Source organism: Panthera onca, chromosome B2 (genome assembly GCF_046562875.1).
Source record: "Panthera onca isolate mPanOnc1 chromosome B2, mPanOnc1 haplotype 2, whole genome shotgun sequence".
NCBI classification, from domain to species: domain Eukaryota; kingdom Metazoa; phylum Chordata; class Mammalia; order Carnivora; family Felidae; genus Panthera; species Panthera onca.
Window position 1 is genome coordinate 25,511,527 of NC_138343.1, and position 24,567 is coordinate 25,536,093.

At 41.5% G+C, this 24,567-nt stretch overlaps 1 protein-coding gene across 5 annotated transcripts in view; it reads left to right on the top strand.

The window, feature by feature from the left end:
• Positions 1-24,567, top strand: part of SERPINB6 (serpin family B member 6) — an 81,819-nt gene that overhangs the window by 42,469 nt on the left and 14,783 nt on the right. Inside the window, exon 1 of one of the 5 annotated variants that reach the window (XM_060614945.3) lies at positions 8,419-8,640. The exons of 1 other annotated variant lie outside the window; for it this stretch is intronic. The gene's annotated coding sequence lies outside the window, so the exon portion shown is untranslated. Of the gene's footprint in view, positions 1-8,418; positions 8,641-8,836; positions 8,964-9,091; positions 9,115-9,162; positions 9,360-24,567 lie in introns of those variants that run through there. 3 more of the 5 variants (XM_060614941.3, XM_060614943.2, XM_060614942.2) reach the window with 3 other exon arrangements.

The following is a 24,567-nucleotide window of genomic DNA, read 5'->3' on the forward strand; positions in this document are numbered from 1 at the left end:
TATATGTTGCATAGTAGTGGCCAGGTGATAGAGCCCCGCCCTCAGCCCTTGCTGTTTTCGGGGATTAATGAATAGTTCCCTCCCTCATGAGGGACTGAGGTTCTCTACCTTGAGGTGGATGGACACCCAGAAAGTAGTTGAACTGCTTGCCTTTGTTTAAAAAGAATGAAAATGTTCTCACCAGCTTTCACTAAGTAGGAGTATTGAAAATGCACGTCGTGTGTCCCTGTTTGCTTTCACTCTACGATACCCAAGCCTGCATTTTGAAATTAAAACTCATGCCCTTTGTGCAAAATCTAGTGCATCATCAAGGGTTTCGCACTCCTTGAGCACTAAGCTTGGCCAAGAAGGCACCCTTCTGGGTTTCCAAGGTGACCACTCAGTGTTGTGAGTCCTAGCTTCAGCCCCTTGCCTCCCTTAGCACCTTCTGAGAGACAGAATGGTAGGGTCTGGAGGGACTTTTTACATCTCAGCACAAGCCATGGACGGACTGAAATTAGCCTCCTGATGGTTGAGCCCTTCTCTCAACAGTTTTTGTTTGTTTGCTTGCTTTTTTAAGTTTTAGGAGTTTCGTTACCACAGGGCCCTGGTCAGGACTGATCTGGTCAAGCACACTAAGTCTCTCTAACTTTGCATTTGGGGAAACAGTTTCCTTGGGCTTCTCATGTAAATTCATCCAGCTCGCTTCAGCAGTGGCCTGGACCTCAGGGTGACACGGCCCAGAGTTGGCGGCACCCTATCCCAGGAAGATGGGTTTCCATTCACGTTTCTTTTTATTTGCATTCTGAAATGGACCACCCACGTGATTCCAGATCAAATAAGACAAGCTTCTCTTGATGAGGGAAAAGAGAAAAAAAGCGAGAGAGGAACCTTTATTTAGTGATTTAGCTATTTCTTAAAATCATATGATCATGAATATGAAAAAAATCTCCAGAGTAATAAGATTCTCTTAATTGAACTCAGATTTTAAATAAGAGAGCATGGTTTCAAAAGAAATAAGTGAATAAAAAAATGCATGAAATAAAATAACATAGATTCTGGAAAACACCTTCTGTGTTCACACAGAACCAGCTCTAAGCCTCTTCCTATGGACACCTGGCTTTCAGGTACTAGGTTAACCTGCTGGGCCAGAAAGTGCAAATTTCACCTGAGCCCCTGGATTACAGATGGCCTAAAATAACAAAGAATAACCATTAAGATAGCAGCAACATTGCTTTGCTTCACCATCATACTCTTGACAAAGATTAGATTTTCCTTTAAATCAGACAATTTCCTAGTATTTTCCTGGATGCTTCTGACTGTGACTATGCAGAAAGCAAATGGCATGCTCAACTCTGTTCAGGCCTTAAAACACAGTCCTTCTAGCTGACCTCCAGTTCTACCTAGCCTTCTTATTCATCACAGTGAAGATTCTTCAAAGAGTTTCTTAGACACCTCCACGTGTCTCTTTTCATCCTAAATCCCACTCACTTTGATGGTTGTCTTAACTGTCACCAAGGTAAGTGTTGACGTGGGAATGTCAAATGGACTCTCCCTGCTTTAACTCTCCACTTCCTCTAACGCGAGCTGCTCTCCATTGTCCAGTTTCTGCTCTTCTCCATCTGCTTTTGTGCTTTTTTCCCTAGCAACCTTTTAGAATGTTGGTTGCTATTGCCTGGGCTTCTGTCATCAGACGGATGCCTTCCTGATCAGGAAGCTCCACTGGGCTGAGTGCATCCCTCTTCTGGCTTCTAGCTCCTGTATCCCATAGCTTTGTCTTTGTTTCTACTTGTGTCCTGGACATCTTCACCTAAATGTGTTACAAGCACTATAAAGCGCTTTTGACTCAAACTAATTATTTGACCCCAAACCTATCCTCTTCTTCTCATATTCTCTGAGTTAATCATATCATCTTGTGTCTAATTATTTGAGTTAGAATACTGAAACATCGCTGGAACTCCATTCTTTTCCTTGTCCCTTCCCCCTAAATCCACTTGCACATTAGATCCTATGGGTTCTGCTTCCTGATTAGCTCCCTGCTTCACTGTTGCCACTACTTAGGCTTAGGCCCAAATGGCCTAGAGCCAACTCCTTAACTAACCAACCCCGGGGCACTTTCTTCTGCATCCAAACCATCCTGAAGGCTGATGCTAAAGTCAGAAAAAAAGGGAAGGAGGAAGGGAGGGAGGAAGAGAGAGGAAGGGAAAGTAGGGAAAGGAGCGAATGAATGAATCAGGTTAATCCTCTAGTTAAAATCTTACAATGCTTCCCCATTGCCTGACCAATAAATCCCAAACTCCTTAGATTGGTGTAAGAACTCTTTCCAGGCCAGCCCTAACTTGCCCATTTAACTGTACTTATTCTGTTAGAGAGACATCACATTCACATAACTTTTATTACATATATTACCATAATTGTTCTATTTTATTATTAGTTAATATCTTACTGTGCCTCATTTATAAATTATGCCTTATCATAGGCATGTATGTACAGCAAAAGACATAATATGCATAGGGTTTGGTACTAGACAGATTCAGGCATCCACTGGGGATCTTGGAACAGATCTCCCCACGATTGAATATTGCAAACACAATCTCTCTTTTGCATCCATCTGAACTGCTAAAAAAAAAAAAAAAAAAGGGAAGGGCCATGTTTTATTCAGTTTTATTTTTCCATTTCTTTGAGACCTGATCCTGTCCACTGAAAGAAAACCAACCTCAAAGTAGGTTAGTGAATGCTTTATTCATTGTCTTCCTGAGGACTATAGTTTGGGAGGTGGTCTTTCTGATTGCTCTGAAGAGCTGCTCCAAAGCTTGTTACAAGAGGAAAGGGGGACCTGCTTTCAATCAGTACTCCAAATACTTGCACATTACAAGGTATAATTTGCTATGGTTGTAAAAAGTAAGGTTTACTGATTTACATGTAGACCGGAGAAAGACCCTTAGGTCATCTAAATACATTATATTTCTGTTATATCTGATTGTTTGACAATGTTGCTTGCCTGCCTCTGCTTGACTGGTTTTCCAGTTCTTCCCAGTTTTGATTTCTCATTGAGGTCAGTTACTGGAGGCTGTAACCTCCTGTGACCAGTTACCTATTGCAGTTTTAGTGCACAGTCCCACACTCAGTAGAATAAATGTTTAATAAAAGAAGTTTGGGGCTTTCCAGCTCTTCTATCTAGTGTGGCTCTGAGGGTGTGAATTTGCCAGGGAAGATTTACAAAACCCAAGCATCTGAATGTGAAAATGGTTTGTGGTTAAAAAAAAAAAAAAAAAAGTCACCTTTCTCATTTTTAAAAATGGTAAGATAAAAAAGTGTAAAGTGTAAAGTAGAGTGTAAAGTGTAAAGTGTAAAAAAGTGTAAAGTAGAGTAGGAGAGCCCTGCCAGGTTGCATCTCTCGGTGCCTTACCCTCATAAATGAGTTATTTTAATTGTGAGAGTAAAAGAGGAAAATCCATGCTGGATTTCCCCAAGAATTCCAGTAAGGGCAAAGAAAAGTCAGTGTTAGGTCTATATTGAATGACCATGGATTTACCTTGCATTTTAGGGAAGGAAAGCCAGTGTGATAAGGAATCTTCTCTAGCACGTGGTCCCTATGAGTCTGGAAGGAAATCTGGGGGTGATCACCCAGAAACATGTCCCAGTGTTGGCGCCCAAACCTCCACTAAGGTATTTGAAAAAAGAAGGCAGGTAGGTCCTTCCTTCCTCCCTCCCTCCCTTTTTCTTTCTTTCTTTCTTTCCTTTCTTTTTTTCTTTTTCTCTTGCTTTCTTTCCTTCCTTCCTTTCCTTTTTCTTTCTTTCTTTCTTTTTCTTTCTTTCTCCTTCCCTCCCTCCCTCCCTCCCTTCCTTCCTTCCCCTTTCTAAGACAGGTTCTTTGCCCCAGTCCCAGGTACCTGGAAAGCACTGGGAGGAGGCCCAGCTCTTTGCAGTGAGTGCAGGAACAGGGAGAATGGTGGGAGCACTGCTGGCCAGCCCTCACAAGCTGGATTGTGCAAGGTTCAGAGTCTTCGATACTCCCCAAACTTTCCTTAAAGAGAAAACCCAGAAAAGCCTGGCATCTACCTTTCAGCTTCTTAGATATTGTGCCAGAAGATTTTCTGGGGTAGAAAAAATCAAGACCTCAGTTTTCCAAATGGCTTCCTCCTGGGAGTGTCACCACCTCCCAGAGGCAGGGAGTATGCATCCTTTGTCCACCCACTACCTGCAGACTCATTGGATCTCTGCTTCTCACATTTTGCCCACTTTGAGCAGGGTCTTATCTTTTTTAAGTTTTTATTTTGATTCCAGTTAATTAACATACAGTGCTATATTAGTTTCAGGTGTACAATATATTCAACAATTGTATACATCATTCAGTGCTCATCACAAGTGCACTCCTTAATTCCTATCACCTATTTCACCCATCCCCAGCCAACCTCCTCTCCCCTCCCCCCCCCCCATAACCATCAGACTGTTCCCTATAGTTAAGAGTCTGTTTCTTGGTTTGTCTCTTCTTTTTCCTTTGTTTTGTTTCTTAAATTCCACAAATGAGTGAAATCATATGGTATTTGTCTTTCTCTGACTTATCTGGCTTAGTATTATACTGTAGCTTCATCCATGTCATTGCAAATGGCAAGATTTCATTCTTTTTTTATGGTCAAATAATATTCCACTGTATATATATACCACATCTTCTTCATCCATTCATCAATCAATGGATACTTGGGCTGCTTCCATGTCTTGGCTATTATAAATAATGCTGCTGTAAACATAGGGGTGCATATATCCCTTTGAATTACTGTTTTTGTATTCTTTGGGAAAGTACTCAGCAGTGCAATTACCAGATCATAGGGTAGTTCTATTCCTAACTTTTTGAGGAACCTGCTCAAACATACTGTTTTCCAGAGTGGCTGCACCAGTTTTCATACCCACCAACAGTGCACGAGAGTTCCTTTTTCTCCACATCCTCGTCAACACCTGTTGTTTCTTGTGTTATTGATTTTAGCCATTTTGACAGGTGTGAGGTTGTCTCGTTGCAGTTTTGATTTCAGTGTCTTATTTTATTTTAAGTCTATTTATTTGGGGGGGGGGAGGGGCAGAAAGAGAGGGACAGAGAATCCCAAGCAGGCTTGCACTCTCGGGGCTCAATCTCATGTATCGTGAGATCATGACCTGAGCTGAAATCAAGAGTCAGATGCTTAACCGACAGAGCCACCCAGGCACCCCAATTTCAGTGTCTTACCTACCTGGTCTGTCTTTCAGAAGTGACTCATGAACCCAACCTGTTTGTCCAGTGAATGTCTGGGAGAGGTGGCTACAATTTCTTTGAAAGAACATTAGATATGAAGAACCATTAAGTACTGTAATATTGCTAACAGGATTGCCATGTCATTTGAATAATGTTGTTCATAGGAAACATCGCAATGCTTACTATCTGTAACGAAAACCAAATAGATGTTAGATAGTTGCCTGGGAACTTATTTTATGGCCTTTAATGGAAGGGCAGAGATTCTAGTTCTGGGCTAGTCTCAGAATTTTGCATTGCAGATGTGTGGTAAATATCCATTTAATTAAATTGAGTTTGCTAAGCAATTGACCTCATCCGGGATAGTTCCATCCATTAGGGTTCTTTTTTTTTTTTTTTAATCACTTAAGGCTTCAGGTGTCTATTTAGACATTTGGCTCATTTTCTGTGATCTGATTTTTAAAAGGTATAGTTAAATCAATACGAATCCATCTCTACTGCTTAGATCAAGGTAGAAATGCTCTTCCAGTTTTATGGAAATTAGTTCCAGTTAGCCTACATAACACTGAGAATATACATAAAGAACAATAGAATTACATAACATAAATGTCACGGTGAAATGTTCCCAGTTAAAAGGGGAGCATCCTTTCTTCTCTTTTTGTGTTAGGGTTGAAACGTCAGCAGAATAGAATGAATTTATTCAGGGTGATGTTTTAGTCACTGTTCTGGTCACGGGTGAGTTACTGTGCTAATGTCAAAACCAACTTGTGTTCAATGAGCTGAATACAAGTTGCCGAATGCTTTTTGAATGGGTTTTTGTCAATCTATTATTTCCAACATTTAAAAGGGGAATTATTTTCAAAAATAAAACACAACCAAACAAAACATTTACCTGTGACAGTCCCAGATTCCTAAGTAAAATGAGCTGTGTTAGTATCATAATCAAGATTCTTGGTCAATCTTTATTTCCAATTTACTGATTGTAAATTCAGACTGCTTTATAAACACCTAAAAGGTTCTGTTGACTTTTATTTTACCTGGAGTACCAAAGTCCCAGTCCCCATCCAGGGAAGTCCTGGGAGATGAAAGGCCATGCTGTTGCTGAGAGTCAGAGCTATATGGTTTCAGGCAGGGTTAACAACAGAGAGCAATTAAACTGGGATTGGAATGAAAAAGACATTCTCTGGAGCCAGATCTATTTGTTGACATCATTGCCGTATCTGAACTGAGTTTTCTAAACATTAGACACCAATGAATCACTGAGTACTCCTGAGCAACTAGCCTTTGGCAAATGGTCTGGGATATTCTTGCCTTCCACTTTACTGCCCTCTCTTCCTCCAGCCATCAGCTGGGACTGAATTGAAACTATACAAATACTGGAAGAAAACATTGGTGAACTGTATAATCTGGAGAACGAGTTTCTAACTATGAGTCAAAAATCTAGATGCAATAAAGGAAAAATCATTAAATTTGACTACATTAAAAACAAAAAATATGCCAAAATCACCAAAGCAATGTCAGAAAACAGATGAGAAGCTGGGAGAAAATATTTGCAACTTATACTACAAAGGACTAATGCTACTATATAAACAGCATGTAAGAACTAAGAAGAAAAAGACCAAACAATTTTAAAAAATGAACAAAAGTCATGAACGGTTCATGGCGGGGGTGGGGGGGGGAACAAAACAACAAAGAGGCAATGCTTTTAAACATATGAAAAGATGTTCAACCTCACTCATAATACAGGATATGGTAATTAAAACTATAGGAGATAAAACATCTCTCCCCTATCAGATTGGTAAAAATCCAAAGATGTCCATGTATTACTGTTAGTAAGGCTGTGAAGAAGCACTCAGATATAGCTGGGGAGAGGACAAAATGATACAAGCCCTATAGAGAGAAATTTGACAATAGCTAACAAAAATATATGTGTATTTGTCCTTTAACCTAACAATCCCATTTCTAGGAATCTAGGAATCTGGATTGGTGGATATTTCTCCATCAGTACAAAAGAGTATTTACACTAATATCTTGCTACTGAAAGCATGGTCTACGGAACAGCAGCCTCAGCTACCTGGGTGCTTGTTAGAAATGCTGAGTCTCAGGACCTACTGAATCAGAATCTGCATTTTAACAATACCCCAGATCATTTACATGTGCATTCAAGCTTGAGAAGCACTGCACTAGGTTATTCGTGGCATTATTTGTAATGACCCAAATGGAAACAACCCAAATGGCCACCAGTGACACACGAAATACGATCAGCCATGAAAAGGAATAAGGATGCTGTGTAGCAAATACAGAGATTTCCAAAATGTATTGTCAAGTGAAAAAAGCAAGTTGCAGAACTATCGACAGATAACAAATGGATAGGTAATAGAATGACACTCTTTTGATAAGCGTGCACACGCATACACACATACATGTTTGCAAAAAGGTCAGCTGGAAAGACATGCCTGAAGCTAAACAAAACTGGGTTGATATCTCTGGGCATTACTTTATGTTTCACTACTCCAAAAATAAAATTTAAAGCGTCACAACTGGGAGAGGGATGCTACAGGCATGCAGTGGGTAGAGGGGCCAGGGATGCTGTTAAACATTCTGTAGTGCCACAGCACAACAAAGAATTATCCAGCTCAGGTGTTAACAGTGTCCATGTTGAGAAATCCTGGCCTAGGGTAAGGATGGAGGAAACGCAAAAACAATTTGAGGTTTCCAAAATTAAACTCATTTTTAAAACGTGGCTAGGGTTTTCCCCTTCTCCTCTCACCTTTCCGTTCTCCATGACTGCTCCAAGGTGGCAAACATGGACTTTGTACACATTTGTATAATTTGTTAGTACCCTGGAGTTTAATTCACATGCGCCAGAAGACTACTGCATTATGAACACACAAGATCGCGTAGGCTTTATTTAAAATTTCTGTCCCGCACTGTGCAACTTGTGCCTACGTACCAAGAACTGGCACTTTTCTGGTCACTGACAACATTAATTCACGGTCTCTTTACCAAGTCACAGTAAAGCGCTGGTGTGTCCGCGTACTGTCGCTCTCTGACTGAAAACTCCAGAGGTTTTCGTTTGATTCACCTACCTGGTGGCCCAGTGGGCGAGGTCAACGCAACTAGACTAGAAAAGTACGCGCGGCCCATAGGCCGGCCCCAGGGTGGCGGTCAAAGTGCAGTGGAGTACCTGGCGCACACCTGGTCACCTCCCTTCACCGCCTTCCTGCGAGCCCCAGGCTGCTGACGGACAGCCGCCCCGGGATCTGGGGATGGGCGGTGCGCTGGCTCGCTTCCCCTGACTCCGCCCGCCCTCCGGCTCCGCCGGTATTTGAGGCCCAGAGCTTCTCCCTTCTCTCCAGACCGCCGCGCCAACCCTCCGAGGTACCGTCTGGTGTGGGACCTGCCCCGGCCCGCGGGGACCTGTCCTCCACTCCGAGGTCAGGAAAGCGCCGGAGGCAGGGTGGGGCCGCGAGGGGCGCGTGGACGGGCTGAGCTTGGTAGCTCAGTGATCAGGGTTTTGCAGGGACGGGGGCGTGGCCATGCGGGGCCCGGGGGCACGTAGGGAGGGCGTGGCCTCGCGGGGGTCGGGGACGCGCGCGGGGAGGGCGTGGCCTCCCGGGGTCGGGGCGCGCGTGGGTAGGGGCGTGGTCACGCGGGGCCGTGACCCTCGAAATCTTGACGGCTAGGGGGTGGTGTATGAGCGTTTGGGCTCGGGTTCCCTTGAGAAGTCCAGTGGTCTGGCGGACAGTGACACCATCTGGTGAGTAGTGTCTGGCCGCCCAGACCCGGACGCGCAGCCCCGCGTCCGCAGTGGAGGCAGCGGGAGCCGGCATGGGGGCTGCGCTGAGCGTCCAGAGCTGCTGCGCGGGGCCCCGCAGCCACAGGTGACCCCGCGAGGCCTCCGGCCACAGGTGACCTCGCCTGTTCTGTCCGCGAGGCGCCGGGCGTTGGGAACCCAGGGTAGGGGGCTTGGAGGCCTGAGAGAAGGCCAGGGGTCGGTGCCAAAGGCGGCCGAATTTGGGCTCCCCAGCGCCTATTCACTGAAACTGCTCCTTGGTGATCTTCCTGCCCACCCGGTGTGGCCTGCTGGCCTGTGGGCAGGTGCTTCGCAAATTCCGCAGCACCTTACAGGTTATTCAGGCCTGCGAAGATAATCGTGAGCATCATTCCAGATATTGTTACCTCTGTTTTTTTGTTTTGTTTTGTTTTTTTTTATTAAACTTACTGCAGACAAAATATTACAAGATGTGGTGTCTTCAGGGCTAAGAGGACAATGGGGAAAATTTTAATCATACTTGGGGTTTGTGTGCTAGATGAAATTGGCACATGAATTACTTTCTTCCCCCTCTTCCCCATATAAAGCTCAAGTTCAGAAAAGAGAAGTATGGAAAATTAATATTCATATGCTGCCAGGAATACCTAGATGCCAGGGTGGAACTGGGTCAGTGTTGGTACTTTTGCTGCCTGGGCCTGTACAACTGTACCTGGGGACAGGAATATGACCCAAGGCTAACTGCTTCCTCCTGGGTGTGGTTTAGGACTGGTGTGGTGAGATGGGATGAGAAAAATAACCTTGGATTCAGCATTGTATTGCTCATTGCATTTCTGGGGCTAAGAAATGTGCACTCTGGTTGACATGAATGAAACTGTTATCAGTATTACAGGGTGTGTTCCAGTATTGCATGATTACTTTTGAGTGATTGTATCCTTCGGTTTATACCATCACAGAGAAAGGGTGCAATTTTAGTCATACTTGGCCACATAAACTAAATATTTAAAATTATACAAGGCCAATTCCAATTCAAGGCATTTTATTACATTTTAGCATCTTATAGTTAGCTCCACCTGTAAGAGTAGAGTGAAATTAGAATGAATGGAGTCATCATTCTTTTCTGTTCATACTAAGAGCACCCTCTATCACACCAAGTGTGTGTTGTAAGACCTGGGGAGGGGGTGGGGGAGGAACCACACACCTTATGTTTCCAAGCTTGCTGACCTGAGATCAGGCCTAGACAGAAGAAAGGAAATAGTGTATAATCCTACCCATTTGTTGAATACCCACTGTGTGCCAGACATTACTTTATTTAATCCTCACAGTAAACCTGCAAATAGAAGGAATCATCCCAGGACACCTGGGTGGCTCAGGTGGTTAAGCTTCTGACTTCAGCTCAGGTCACCATCTCATGGTTGGTGACTTTGAGCTCTGAATGGGAATCTGTGCTGACAGCTCAGAGCCTGGAGCCTGCTTCGGATTGTGTCTGTCTCTCTCTGCCCTGCCCACTCCCCCCACTTGTGCTCTGTCTCTCTCAAAAATAAATAAACATGAAAAAAAACTAAAAAAATAGAAAGAACCATCCCCTGTTTACATACTAGAGAACTGTTGTTCAGAGAAGTAAAATACACATATACTTACACACAGTATACACACAAGTACACCAGAAAACAAAGGTAGGGATGAAGCGGAAGCCCACATCTCCATTAAGCCAATCTTTAAATGGTTGGATTTTGTAGGAAATTAAGGCATCTTTAATCCAAGAAGCACAAATAGTGACACCTTAAAAAGTTAACAATCAGTTGAATCAAATCAATTGTGAACAATAATTGCTCAAAGATAACTGATAGTGCTATGGGGAAAATAATAGTGCTAGGATAGATTTGATTTGTTAGTCTTGTTTTATACATACACTCATATGTGAAATAGAAAACCTTACTACCCAATTTTTATGTTTGTGATTAAGTATTGTGATTAAGTATTTTTATTTTTAAAAGGTACACTGTTATTAAAACCATAAATAACTTTGGAATATATAATGCATTTTGCACATGTATGTGTGCATCTGTGTGTTGTGTATGAAGGACACTTTTGGCTGTCTTACTGAAGCCAAAATAGTAGGGACTTGGAAAGCCAGTGATAAGGTGTTGAGTTTCCAATGTGATCTGTGAGATATGCATCCTTATTACTGGCGTGTTCATTGAATGGATAGGAGAAAGCTTGCACTTCCTTAAAAAAAGAAAAAGAAATCCCACACTATAAAAATCTCACTAGATTGTTTATAATTTTCTTTGATATTTGAAATATTGTAGTGAGTGGTAAACTATTTAAATTTGAGTTTATTTTTGTTTCTCTTCTAGAACTAAGATCGCTTTGATCTTTTATGATTATTAAGAATTTGTATGTTATTACAAAGTGATAATGAAAGTTGTTCTATGATTATGTACTAGTGGCCTATAATTAGTGGGGTATTTTCAAATTCACATTTTAGGACAAGATGGATTTTAATAAATAGCATTCAATGCTTGGGCATTTATTTCACAAGTAAAAGAGGAATTGGGTAATAGCCAAAGAAATGGCTTTTAAACATTATTGTTTAACTCTGCTCACAAAAGTAGTTGGTAAATTTGTGATCATATGTGTTCAGTTCCTTTCATAAAACTCTACTAAAAATGACATCAAGGAGCCCTTGAAAGCGTTAAAAACAAAGGACAAAGAAAAGGAGAGGGGACAAACAGTGGCCAAGTGATGTCAGAATTTGGGAGGAAAGTGATGGAGGAGGAGTTCCATGTCATGGAGATGACAGTGGTCAAGGTTGGAGGCTCCAGTACCTGCAAAGGCAGGAATGAAGTGCAGGGCTGAAAAATGGGGCCCTGTTAGAAAGCGTGTTGCCAGATCCATTAGACCCCATGGTATCCCTGAACCTGGCAACTAGGAAGCCACCTGCCAGAAGATCGGGTTTCAGCCATATAGGATCTGATGCTCAAACTCAGGGACCTCAAGCACTGGGTTGAATTGAGGAGATTACTGATCTGATAGAAATTCCCCAGCCCTACCCTGCTTGCTTCCAGAACACCACCAGCAGCCAGATCAGAAGGTTCCTCCCATTTGCTGTACAACAACAAAAAAATGCAGCGATCAGGTGATCACACTGCATGAAAGCCTCCAGCTGACTTCCTCTCCATGTAAACAGAATTTGCAACATTGTTTTGTGTTTTCCTCTTAAATGTGACTGCTCCCCAAAGATTGTCCCCCATTTGTGGGAAGCCTGTGTATGAAATAGACTTAGATAAAGCAAACACAAACCACAATAACAGCAACAACAAAAGCCTCAGAGAGAGAGGTGAGTGAGTGTAGGGAGCAGAAGACATCTCAATAAAACCGTAATGTTGTTCTCCAAGGAATTGGAATGGAGGGCTGTAAAGAAGGAACAGCAGAGAATAAGGAGAAATCCTTGGAAATTAAAAATATAATGGCTCAAATTAGAAAAAAATCAGAAAACTTGGAAAAAAAAAAGTCACGGACATCCTTCCGGAAATGGAACAAAAATGGCACTGTGATGGAAAATGCAAGAGAAGAAGAGAAGAAAGAGCAGAGCTTTCCACCTCTGTAGCAAGCAGCCTTGCCCATCTCACAGCACCCTACAAATACTGTTTTCAGTGTGTGCGGTGATGAAGGCGCTTAGTATCTGGTAGATCAGTCCACGAGTTCTAGTGTCTGACTAATAGAGGATACAGAAAAAGAGAACAGAGTCAGTCTGAGGGAACTAACTCCTGACTTAATTTTTTTCCCAGAGAGGAAGGAAAATTTGAATTGCTAGATTGGAAGGGTCCCCCAAGTGCACAGCAAAATAAGTAAATGGGGCCCCTCTTAAGGACACACTGTGACATCTCAGAACATCAGGGATAAGGATAAGAATTTGTGAGCTTTTTAAGAATGAGGATGTGGGGAAGGGGGAATGGAACTGGGGTCAGAATGTCATCAGACTTCCCAACAGCAGAGCTGAAGGCTGGAAAGCAGTAAAGCAATGTGGCAGAAATTTGGATGTAAAATAATGTGTAGTGCATTCCAGACCCTGAGAAACTGTCAGTCATATGTAATGGTAAAGACTTCTGGGCATGCAAGATCCCAAAATGTATGCATTCTGTTTTAGAAAACTATTGGACGATTTCCTTCATCAAAATGAGGTAAACAATGGAGCAGGAAGACATTGGGGTCTGACACAAAGGGTATTTTTAGCAAAGAGATACCTCAGAGAAGATAGCAGTGTGGCAGGCTGAAGAGCAGTCCAAAATGTGGCTGATAAACAGTTGTATCAACACGTAGGTATAGTGAAAGAGAAAAGTGATGCACTTGCAGCCCAGATGAACACCTCTAAGTGCAATTATGTTTTATTTTATTTTATTTTTAATTTTTTGTATTTAAAAACATTTTTTTAATGTTTATTTATGTTTTGAGAGAGAGAGAGACAAAGTGTGAGCGGGGGAGGGGCAGAGAGCCAGAGGGAGACACAGAATCTGAAGCAGGCTCCAGGCTCTGAGCTGTCAGCACAGAACCTGATGTGGGGCTCGAACCCACAAGCTGTGAGATCATGACCTGAGCCAAAGTCAGACGCTTAACTGACTGAGCCACCCAGGTGCCCCTAAGTGCAATTATGTTTTAGAAAAATTAGGTGTATAAAAACTTTATGTGGCAGTCTCATTTACGGCATAGCATCTTAAGGACTTGCAAGGAAACCTCTATCCAGCTTTGTCCACGGGTGTGGCCCAAACAATAACACCAAAACTCACACTCCTTGAAGATTCAGATTTTGTATTTACAATTCTCCATTAAAAGAAACCAGGAGAAGGGCTGATACCTCATGTCTTTGGACTGGAAATAAAATAGATAGGTAAGTAGGTAGATAGATAGATAGATAGATAGATAGATAGATAGATAAAGAACCAGGGTTGTTGCCCTAGAGCAGGGATGTTTGAGATCAACATGTCAAGATAAAATAATCAATTTCAAGAGACACCCACTAGCACAGTTAATGACAGTTTGAGCGCCAACAAGAAAACCAAGACCAGCTAATTGAAATGCGTTGTCAAAATACCTGAGTCCATTAATAAGTTCAGATGAGGCAGACAAAATGAGTTTTAAAAAGGCACAGAAGAATTTGAATAACGTTTTTCAGGAAATGCTGTGTGATGATCCATATGTAAAAAGTTCTGTTATTCCAGGTTCCTAGGCTAACAAGCACAGTAGTTCTACAACCATAAAGGCCTAAAAATTCAACTAAAGTACTTATAGACCGAGTCTACAATGCAGGTAGAGGAAAACGCATAGCACTTCATTTTAAAGAAAGACATTGGGTTACCAGGAACTGAAATTTGGTGTTTGGGTGAGGCCTTGTAAAATCCCAGCAAAGGGAGAAGTGAAGCTCAAAACTCCCCCACTTACTGGAATGTGCTGGTTACTCACTAGAGTGAGTGCTGGGTTCCAAGGAGCAGCTGGGATGGCATGGTGACCAAGAATCAGGCTTCCTGTGTTTGTGTGTGTGTGGGGGGATGGTCCCGAAGCATTAATATCACCTTAGGAAATATATAAGAAGATATAACAAAGGTAAAATATGTTAAACCCGTGGTGTTAATACTTGAGCACAGGGGTAGAAATGAGTTTGTAACTAATGTTTTGTGTCTTAAAAAAATTTTTCTTGTTGTTTATTTTTGAGAGAGAGACAGAGCATGAGCTGGGGAGGGGCGGAGAGCGAGGGAGGCATAGAATCTGAAGCAGGCTCCAGGCTCTGAGCTGTTAGCACAGAGCCAGATGCCGGGCTCGAACTCACGAGCTGCGAGATCATGACCTGAGCAGAAGTCTGATGCTTAACCAACTGAGCCACCCAGGCGCCCATTTTGTGTATTTTTATTTTTATTTATTTTTTTAATTTTAGTTTTTATTTTTTAAAATTTACATCCAAATTAGTTAGCATATGGTGCAACAATGATTTCAGGAGTAGATTCCTTAGTGCCCCTTACCCATTTAGCCCATCCCTCCTCCCACAACCCCTCCAGCAACCCTCAGTTTGTTCTCCATATTTATGAGTCTCTTCTGTTTTGTCCCCCTCCCTGTTTTTGTATTATTTTTGTTTCCCTTACCTTATGTTCATCTGTTTTGTCTCTTAAAGTCCTCATATGAGTGAAGTAATAAGATTTTTGTCTTTTCTCTAATTTCACTTAGCATAATATCCTCCAGTTCCATCCCCATAGTTGCAAATGGCAAGACTTCATTCTTTTTGATTGCCAAGTAATACTCCATTGTATATATATACCACATCTTCTTTATCCATTCATCCATCGAGGGACATTTGGGCCCTTTCCATACTTTGGCTATTGTTTATAGTGCTGCTATAAACATGGGGGTGCACGTGTCCCTTCGAAACAGCACACCTATATCCTGTGGATAAATGCCTAGTAGTGCAATTGCTGGGTGGTAGGGTAGTTCTGTTTTTAGTTTTTTGAGGAACCTCCATACTGTTTTCCAGAGTGACTGTACCAGCTTGCATTCCCATGTTTTGTATATTTTTAAACGTGTTTGAAAGTCTTAGGTTATCCTAGCTTATTGGATTTGTAAGTCTTGATTTATAAGGTTTATAGAAGTCTAAATGTTTACTAAGGTTTAAACATTTTTAAGTTTGCTTTAAATATTTTTTTCATTTTTTTAATGTTTATTCTTGTGAGAGAGAGAGAGGGAGAGAGAGTTAGTCTGACAGGGGGCTGGAACTCATGAGCCATGAGATCATGACCTTAGCAGAAGTTAGATGCTTAACCCCACCCAGGGACCATTAAGTTTGCTTTGAAAGATGTCAAAAGCATTAAAAAATCTGATATATTAAAATAAATAACTGATGCTTAAATATTTAAGCACAATAATTTCTTTGCAGTGTAAGCCGTATACTGCCAAACAATTGACAATTAATGAAAGTATTTTAGTAGGGAATGTTGTTCCCTGTCTATGAAAATTCCTTTTGGGCAGGAAGGCCCCTGAGCTCACCAGCAGGACGATAGACTGTGGGAGAGGAGAAGGGGACCAGTAGATGACTCTGTATCTGAGCATACGAAACAGTTAGTGGAAAGGTCTAGTGACATGTAGAACATTTGGGGGAAGTTGCCATAGCTACATAGAAAACTAAAGAAATGTGGGGGGAAAGGCAATATTAACCTAAGGAAAAGCAGTGTTAAGTGATAGGAAATGTGCCCCTAGGATACTACTTGGTTTAGCACTGATCACTACTAGCTCTAATAAAGCAAGCCATGGGTGGGGAAGGACAAGGGCAGCAGTGTAAGAGAACCTGTAGTTATTTGTGATATCTCTTTGAGCACTGTCTGACATTTAAACTAAGTGTGTGAGTATTAATTTCACAAAAATAAAAATGAACCAAATCCTGGCCCCTAAAAATAATAGAGGCATGTTGTAGAAAATGTGAAAATGCAGAAAAATATAAAAAACATAAAAATGACCTGTAGCTGAGAAGCATTGGGTGCACAATATTTCCTTCCATTCTGTCTTTAAAGTATGCTTACATGTACTTTTCTTCCTAGTTAACATGGAGAACATTTAAAAGTTTATTTATAGTGTTATATCCTCTTTTTCAGCTTAATTTTGTATAGCCTGGAACATTAGCATGCTTTTTAAAAAATTAATACCTCCTTTACTATCCATCATGAATGTGACAGAATTTGTGGTTCTCTGTTGTTGGGCATTTAAAACTTTTCTATAGCATATGAAGTAGTTAGTAGTTGCTTTTGTCCGTAATATTTTTTTATATTAAATTTATTGTCAAATTGGTTTCCATACAACACCCAGTGCTCATTCCAACAGGTGCCCTCCTCAATGCCCATCACCCACTTTCCCCTCTTCCCCACCCCCCATCAATCCTCAGTTTGTTCTCAGTATTTAAGAGTCTCTTATGGTTTGCCTCCCTCCCTCTGTGTAACTGTTTTTATTCCTCTCTTCCCCTCCCCCATGGTCTTCTGTTAAGTTTCTCAGGATCCACATATGAGTGAAAACATATGGTATCTGTCTTTCTCTGCCTTATTTCACTTAGCATAATACTCTCCAGTTCCATCCAATGTCCATAATATTTTTTACGGTTTTATTGAGAAATCATTGACATATATCACTGTGTAAGTTTAAGGTATACAGCATGATGGTTTGATATACATATGTTGTGGAATTATTACCACAATGGGTTCAGCTAACATTCATCTTCTCATACAGATGTGATAAAAAAAAAAAAAGAGTAAAGGGAAAAAAATTCTCCTTGTGGTGGTAACTCTTAAGACTTACCCCTTTAACTATCTTTTAACTACCTTCTGACATAGCTAATGGCAATATTAGTTTACAAGCATCATGTTGTACATTACATCCGTGATACTTACGTATCCTGTATTTGGAAGTTTCTACCTTTTGACCACCTTCCTCCAGTTTCCTCTCCCTTCAACTCCCACCTCTGGTAACAAGTCTAAACTCTTTCTTATGAGTTTGTTTTGTGTTATTCCACATATCAGTGACATCATACAGTATTTATCTTTCCTCTCTATCTGAGTTATTTCACATAGCATAATGCCTTCAAGGTCCATCCATGTTGTTGTAAATGGTAGGATTTCCTTGTTTTTTTTTATGGCTGAATATTATTCCATTGCATAACTGTACCATATATATATATATATATATATATATATATATATATATATATATATACAACTTCTTTATCTACTGATCCACAGATGGACACTTAGGTTGTTTCCATGTCTTGGTTATTTCAAATAATGCTGCAGTGGACATGGGAGTTCAGATTATCTTTTCCAGTTAGTATTTTTGTTTCCTTTGAATGTAGTCCCAGAAGTGTATTTGTTGGATCATATGGTAGATCTATTTTTAATTTTCTGAGGGTCCTCCATACTGTTTTCCATAGTGGCTATACCAATCTCAATAGCAGTGCACAAGAGTCCCGTTTTTCTCCACATGCATACTAGAATTTGTCATCTTTTGTCTTTTTTGATGATGGCCATTCTAACAGGCATGAGGTGATATCTTACTGTGATTTTAAATTGTATTTCCCTGATGATTAGTGATGTTGAGCATCTTTTCATGTACCTGTTAATCCTTCCTATATCTTCTTTGGGGAAATGTCTATTTTCAGGTCATCTTCTTTATCCATTCATCTGTCAATGGACATTTGGGCTGTTTCCTTACTTTGGCTATTGTCGATAGCACTGCTGTAAATATTGGAGTGCATGTGCCCCTTTGAAACAGCACACCTGTATCCCTTGGATAAATACCTAGTAATGAAATTTCTGGGTTGTAGGGTAGTTCTATTTTTAATTTCTTGAGAAACCTCCTGTTGTTGCCTGAGTTGTTAATTTAGCCACTCTGACAGGTTTGAGGTGGTATGTCATTGTGGTTTTGATTTGTATTTCCCTGATGATGAGTGATGTTGAGCATTTTCTCAGTGTCAGTTGGCCATCTGGATGTCTTCTTTGGAGAAGTGTCTATTCATGTCTTTTGCCCATTTCTTCATTGGATTATTTGTTTTTTGGGTGTTGAGTGTGATAAGTTCTTTATAGATTTTGGATTCTAACCCTTTATCTGATATGTCATTTGCAGATATCTTCTCCCCTTCCATTGGTTGCTGTTTAGTTTTACTGATTTTTTTCCTTCGCTGTGCAGAAGCTTTTTATCTTGATGAGGTCCCAATAGTTCATTTCTGTTTTTGTTTCCCTTGCCTCTGGATATGTTTTGAGTAAGAAATTGCTGCGGCCGAGGTCAAAGAGATTTTTGCCTGCTTTCTCCTCTAGGATTTTGATGGCTTCCTATCTTACATTTAGGTCTTTTATCCATTTTGAATTTATTTTTGTGTACGGTGTAAGAAAGTGGTCCAGGTTCATTTTTCTGCATGTCGCTGTCCAGTTTTCCCAGCACCATTTGCTGAAGAGACTGTGTTTATTCCATTGGATATTCTTTCCTGCTTTGTCAAAGATTAGTTGGCTATTCATTTGTGGGTCCGTTTCTGGGTTTTCTATTCTGTTTCATTGATCTGAGTGTCAGTTTTTGTGCCAGTGCCATACTGACTTGATGACTACAGTTTTGTAATATAGCTTGAAGTCTGGGATTTTGATGCGTTCAGTTTTGGTTTTCTTTTTCAAGATTGCTTTGGCTATTCTGGGTCTTTTCTGGTTCCATAAAAATTGTAGGATTGTTTGTTCTAGCTCTGTGAAGAATGCTGGTGTTATTTTGATAGGGATTGATGAATGATCATTTTAATATGCTGCTGAAATCAGTTTGCTAGTATTTTATTAATTTTTGCATCTACATTTGTCAAAGATGTTGGCCTATAGTTGTCTTCCCTAATAGTAGGGAAAGCCTTTTCTGGTTTTGGTATCAGGATAATGCTGGCCTTATTAAATGAATTTGGGAGTGTTCTCTTCTCTTTGAGTTTGAGAAGGATTGGTATTAATTCTTTAAATGTTTGGTAAAATTCACCAGTGAAGCCTTATGGTTCTGGCCTTTTCTTTGTTGAGAGATTTTTGATTACTAATTCAATCTCCTTTCTAGTAATTGGTCTATTCAGGTTTTTCTATTTCTTCCTGATTCAGGTTTTGTAAGTTTTATGTTTCTAAGAATTTTTCCATTTCTGCTAGGTTGTCCAGTTTATTGGTATATAGTTATTCATAGTAACCTCTTATGATCCTTTGAATTTCCTTTTTAAATTTAAAAAAATTTTTTTAAATTTATTTTTGAGAGAGAGAGAGATAGCATGAGCAGGGGAGGGACACAGAGAGAGGGAGGCACAGAATCCAAAAACAGGCTCCAGGCTCTGAGCTTTTAGCTCAGAGCCTGACGCATTTAGCGTTTAGCCCTTTAGCATTTCTTGTAAGTCAGATCTGGTGGTAATGAAATGTCTCAGCTTTTATTTGTGTGAGAAAGTCTTTATAACTTCTTTGTTTCTGAAGGAGAGCTTCATCGGTCATAGAATTGTTGACAGGTTTTGTTTGTTTCTTTGTTTTTCAATATTTTGAATGTCATCCCATTTTCTCCTGGCCTGAAAAGTTTCTGTTGAGAAATCTGTTCATAGTCTTACAAGGGTTCCCTTAAGGATGTAACTTCTCTGTTTTCTCTTGCCGCTCTTAAAAATTCTTTCTTTGTTGACTATTCAATTATGGTTGTTGGTGTAGCCCTTATTCAGGTTCAGGCTATTTGGGGTCCTTTGGGTCTCATGGATGTAGACATCCATTTCTCTCCCCAAGTTTGGGAAGTTTTCGGCCATTATTGCTTTAAATAAACTCCCTGTCGCTTTATTTCTCTTCTCCCTCTGGAATTCTCATAATGCAAATATTGTTGCTTTTTGCTGTGTCCTATAGTTCCTATGGACTTGCTTCACAGAAAATTTTTGTTTCTCCTAACTTTCAATGTCTAGTCCTCCAGATCACTGATTGTTTTGTCTGCATGAACAAGTCTACCCACTTACTTACTTACTTACTTACTTATTTATTTATTGTTCGAGAGAGAGTGCACAAGTTTTGGGAGAGGGGCAGAGGGGGAGAGAGAGAGAATCTCAAGCAGGCTCCACACTCAGCATGGACCCCAATGCAGGGCTCAGTCCCATGACCCCAGGATTGTGATCTGAGCTGAAATCCAAGAGTCAGACACTGACTGAGCCGCCCAGGTGCCTCAGGTCAAGTCTACCTTTGAAACTCCTGAATTCTTCAGTTGAGTTGTTGTACTTTCAACTCTAGGATTTCAGTTTTCTTGGGTTTTATGGTGGTTGTTATTTCCTTTCAGACTTCTCATTTTGTTCATGCATTGTTTCCCTAATTTTGTTTAGTTGTGTGTCACCATTTTCTTTTTGTTCACTAAGCTTCCTTAAGAGGATTATTCTGATTTCTTTTTATGACAGTTTATAGATCTCCATTTATTTTAGGTCAGTTACTGGAGCTTTATTAGTTTCCTTTCATGGTCTCATATCTACCTGATTAATCATGATCTTGATTCCTTATGTTGGTATTTGTGCACTTGATGAATGGGGTTCATCTTCTAGACTTTATAGATTTGTTTTGGGAGAGACAGCTCTCCACCAGTAAGCTCAGCTGGGTTTCTGGCTACATCTGCTGCTAATGATTTGGGGCATGTAGGGCTTATTATTATGGTCTCTTTTGGGGTGAGGCAACTGTTTGAGCTCTGAAGATGGAGATGGTGGGGTGCCACTGGCTAAGAACAGTTGGATAGGACTACTGGCTTGGTTCCCTACCTAAGTGAGCCTATCGGCTCAGCAGTTGCTTGCATTTTCTGGTCTGGCTTTGTAGATGGTCAGGACTGGGTACTATATTCAGTAGTAGTTGGGGCTGTGAATTAATAACTTCCTGCCTTGGCAGGACAACCAGCCAGAACCCAGGGACTATACAACTCATTGTTTGCTGGCTGAATCAGGCCAGAGCATGCACTGAGTTCCCTGCTCAGGTGAGGCCACTGGTTTCACTCTGCAGATGGTGGAAGGCACAGGCAGTGCTCTCTGTTCAAGTGCCTCTGTGTGTAGGGATGTTTTTCATGTGCTCTGGTTAGGTTCCCTGGTTGGAGAGGCTGAAGGCTATATTCAACAAGTGGGGCTATGAATAAAAATCCCTGTTCCAAGGCAGTGGGAGAAGCAGGTCTAGAGTTGGTAAAACTCTTTGTTGTCTTTTTTTTTTTTTTTTTTTTAAAGAGATAGAGAAGGAACAAAGGAGAGAGGGAGAAGGAGGGAGAGAGGGAGAAGGAGAGAGAGAGAATCTTAAGCAGGCTCCACACCCAGTGTGGAGCCTGACACAAGGCAGGACAGGATCTCATGACTCTGAGATCATGACCCAAGATGAAATCAGGAGTCAGACACTTAATCAGCTGAGCCACCCAGGGGCCCAAAACTCTTTGTTGTCTTAACTCAAGCTGATCCACACCCTAATTTCCCTGCTAATCAGGGCCACTGGCTTTACTCTGTAGATTCTCAGCTCTATCTGCCCTTCTCTTGGCTCAGCACCCCTGGGCTGCACAGCTCCCAGGAGTTGTCTCCAGCCCTTTTATTCAGTGGGGCCAGAAGACACTCTCCACAGGCAGGTGGGGCTGTGATTCAGCTACCTTGCCTGAGTGGGAGAGGGAAGGCTGCTCCAAGTTACCTTCAGTTTCCCAAACAGGCTGTCTGGTTGGGAGAGTCCTGGAGTTACCCTCAATCCTCTGTGAATTAATCCCACTGCCTCCGTACCTGGTACTGGCTTTGCTCTGGGGGCAATCAGCTCTGCCTGCCCACTTCTCAGCTTGAGCACCACTGGGCAGCACAGCTTCCAGGAGTTGTCACCAGGCCTTCTGGTCAGATGGGGCTGGAAGGCACTCTCAGCAGCCGTGGGTGGGGCTATGACTCAGCATCTTGCCCAGGCATGGGCAGACTGGGCTCTAGGGCTGGCAGAACTCCTCGTTTGATGATCTGAATCAGGCAGATCTCCACTCTGGTGTGTTCCCTGGTCAGAGTGCATCGCTGACTTAGTTCTACAGATGAGGAAAGCCTCCGGGTGTGATTACTATGTGGACACTGCAGGCATGAACTTGGTCTGCCAAGATCCATGTGCTGGTTGTGGCAAGCCCCTCCCCTCTTCTCCATCATGGATTCCCAGTGGTTGAACCACGCAGATTCCACTGCAGTCTCTGTAGAGTGAGAGACGCTGAGGCGACCTCTCCATGTGCTGCCGCCCTGTCCTTTATTTTTATTTTTTTAATTGCAAATTATGCTCTGGAAATATTGGCATAGCAATTTATAGGATCATTTACACAGTATAGGAAGGAATACCTATCTTAGTCATTGTTGGAAATTAATGGTTTTTTAACTTTCAAAAATTGTGTTTTAAAAAGGTATGTTGAATTTGCTCTCCACCTCTCCTTTTTTTTTGGAAGTCTGTATGCCTTAGTGATTGAACTCCAGTGCCATGCAGACCTGGTTTCTAGCCTTCACTCTACCATTTGTATAGCCTTGTGATAAAAGAGCAATGGCTCCCATTTCTTTGCTTATCAAATGCTGATCTTCTCAACCAGCTTTACAAGGTTATAAGAGTCATTTAGGAAAAGTACTAATATAGGTCCCAGTGTGTAGTATATACTCAAAAATGGGTATTTATTTTTTCTGAAGTTAAAACTTTTTAATGTAATCACTAGTTATTGTTCTTGTTTGAGGCACAAGGGAACTGTTTCTAACATTTTATCATCGATGATGGCTGATACTCCTTGTCACATTAAGGAAGTATAGGAAGTACCATTTTCTTTTTGTTTTAAGGACATTTATTATGAGTGGGCAATTCAGTTATTTCATGATTAACTTATTTTCTGCTGTAAGATTATCCTGCATATCTGGAATAAGCCTACAACCATCATTGATTTCATGTTTCTTTCTTATTTAACAATTTTCATAGGACATGGATATAACTTTTTTAAATGTTTTATTTATTTTTGAGAGAGAGAGAGAGCACAAGCGAGCATGAGCAGGGGAAGGGCAGAGAGAGAGCGAGGGAGACACAGAATCTGAAGCAGGCTCCAGGCTCCGAGCTGTCAGCACAGAGCCTGATGTGGGGCTTGAACCCACGAATGGTGAGATCACGACCTGAGCTGAAGTCTGCTGCTTAACCAACTGAGCCACCCAGGCGCCCTGAGTGTGAACATAATTTCACTTTTAACAGCTATCCGTCGTTGTCAGCTGAGAAATGGAATGCTGTTAGACTTCACCTTGGGCTTTGAAGAGTAAACTCCTCTCTGGCTCTTTTTTCTGCATTCATGTTAACAATAGACATCGAAGATGGCAGGGCACACAGATTACCTGGCCTCCTCTTCCTCATGCAGGGAGCAGGAACCGAGTAACACATTCAGAGTCCCAGAGCTGGAACTGAAAACCTCATCTCCCTCCTGACTTGTGCCTTTTCCTCTGAATGTCCTGGCTTGGTTTTTCCAGGGTCAGTGTTTAAAGCCAGAAGACTGAAGCTGCTTTATGTTGAGGAACTACTGCTCTTTGAGCTTTCTCAATTCGCTGAGGGGCTGGGTAGCCAGCATCAGTGGGGGCTGAGCCATCTTGGGGGCCAAGCCAGAGGTGTCCCTGTCCCCAGCTAAGAGGAAGATTTGTGTGGTGGGGGACCCACAGACACCTGCCTGAGTCTTGACATTGGATTGTGTCAGGAATGCTTGGGACTGTGCCTCTTGCCCTGTGGTACGTCCTCGTACCTAATTCTTCATTCTTAAACCTGTTTTCACAGTTGTTTCTCTTAAAATTGAGAAGCAGGCAGCACTTGCTGATGTAAAATCCAAATAAACAATATAATTTTTGCATCAGTTCCATAGAATAGCTACTTTTGTTTCTATTGATGTTCCCAAGGGTCTGCAAAATCTTGAAGTTATTTCTGTATCAACAAAGAATCCATTATTTCAGAAGAATTTTAATAAGGTGTATGTTCTATTGTACTTCTCTTAGAAATTAGTAATTTCAGGGGTGCCTGGGTGGCTCAGTCGGTTAAGTAGCCAAGACTTCGGCTCAGGTCATGATCTCACGGTC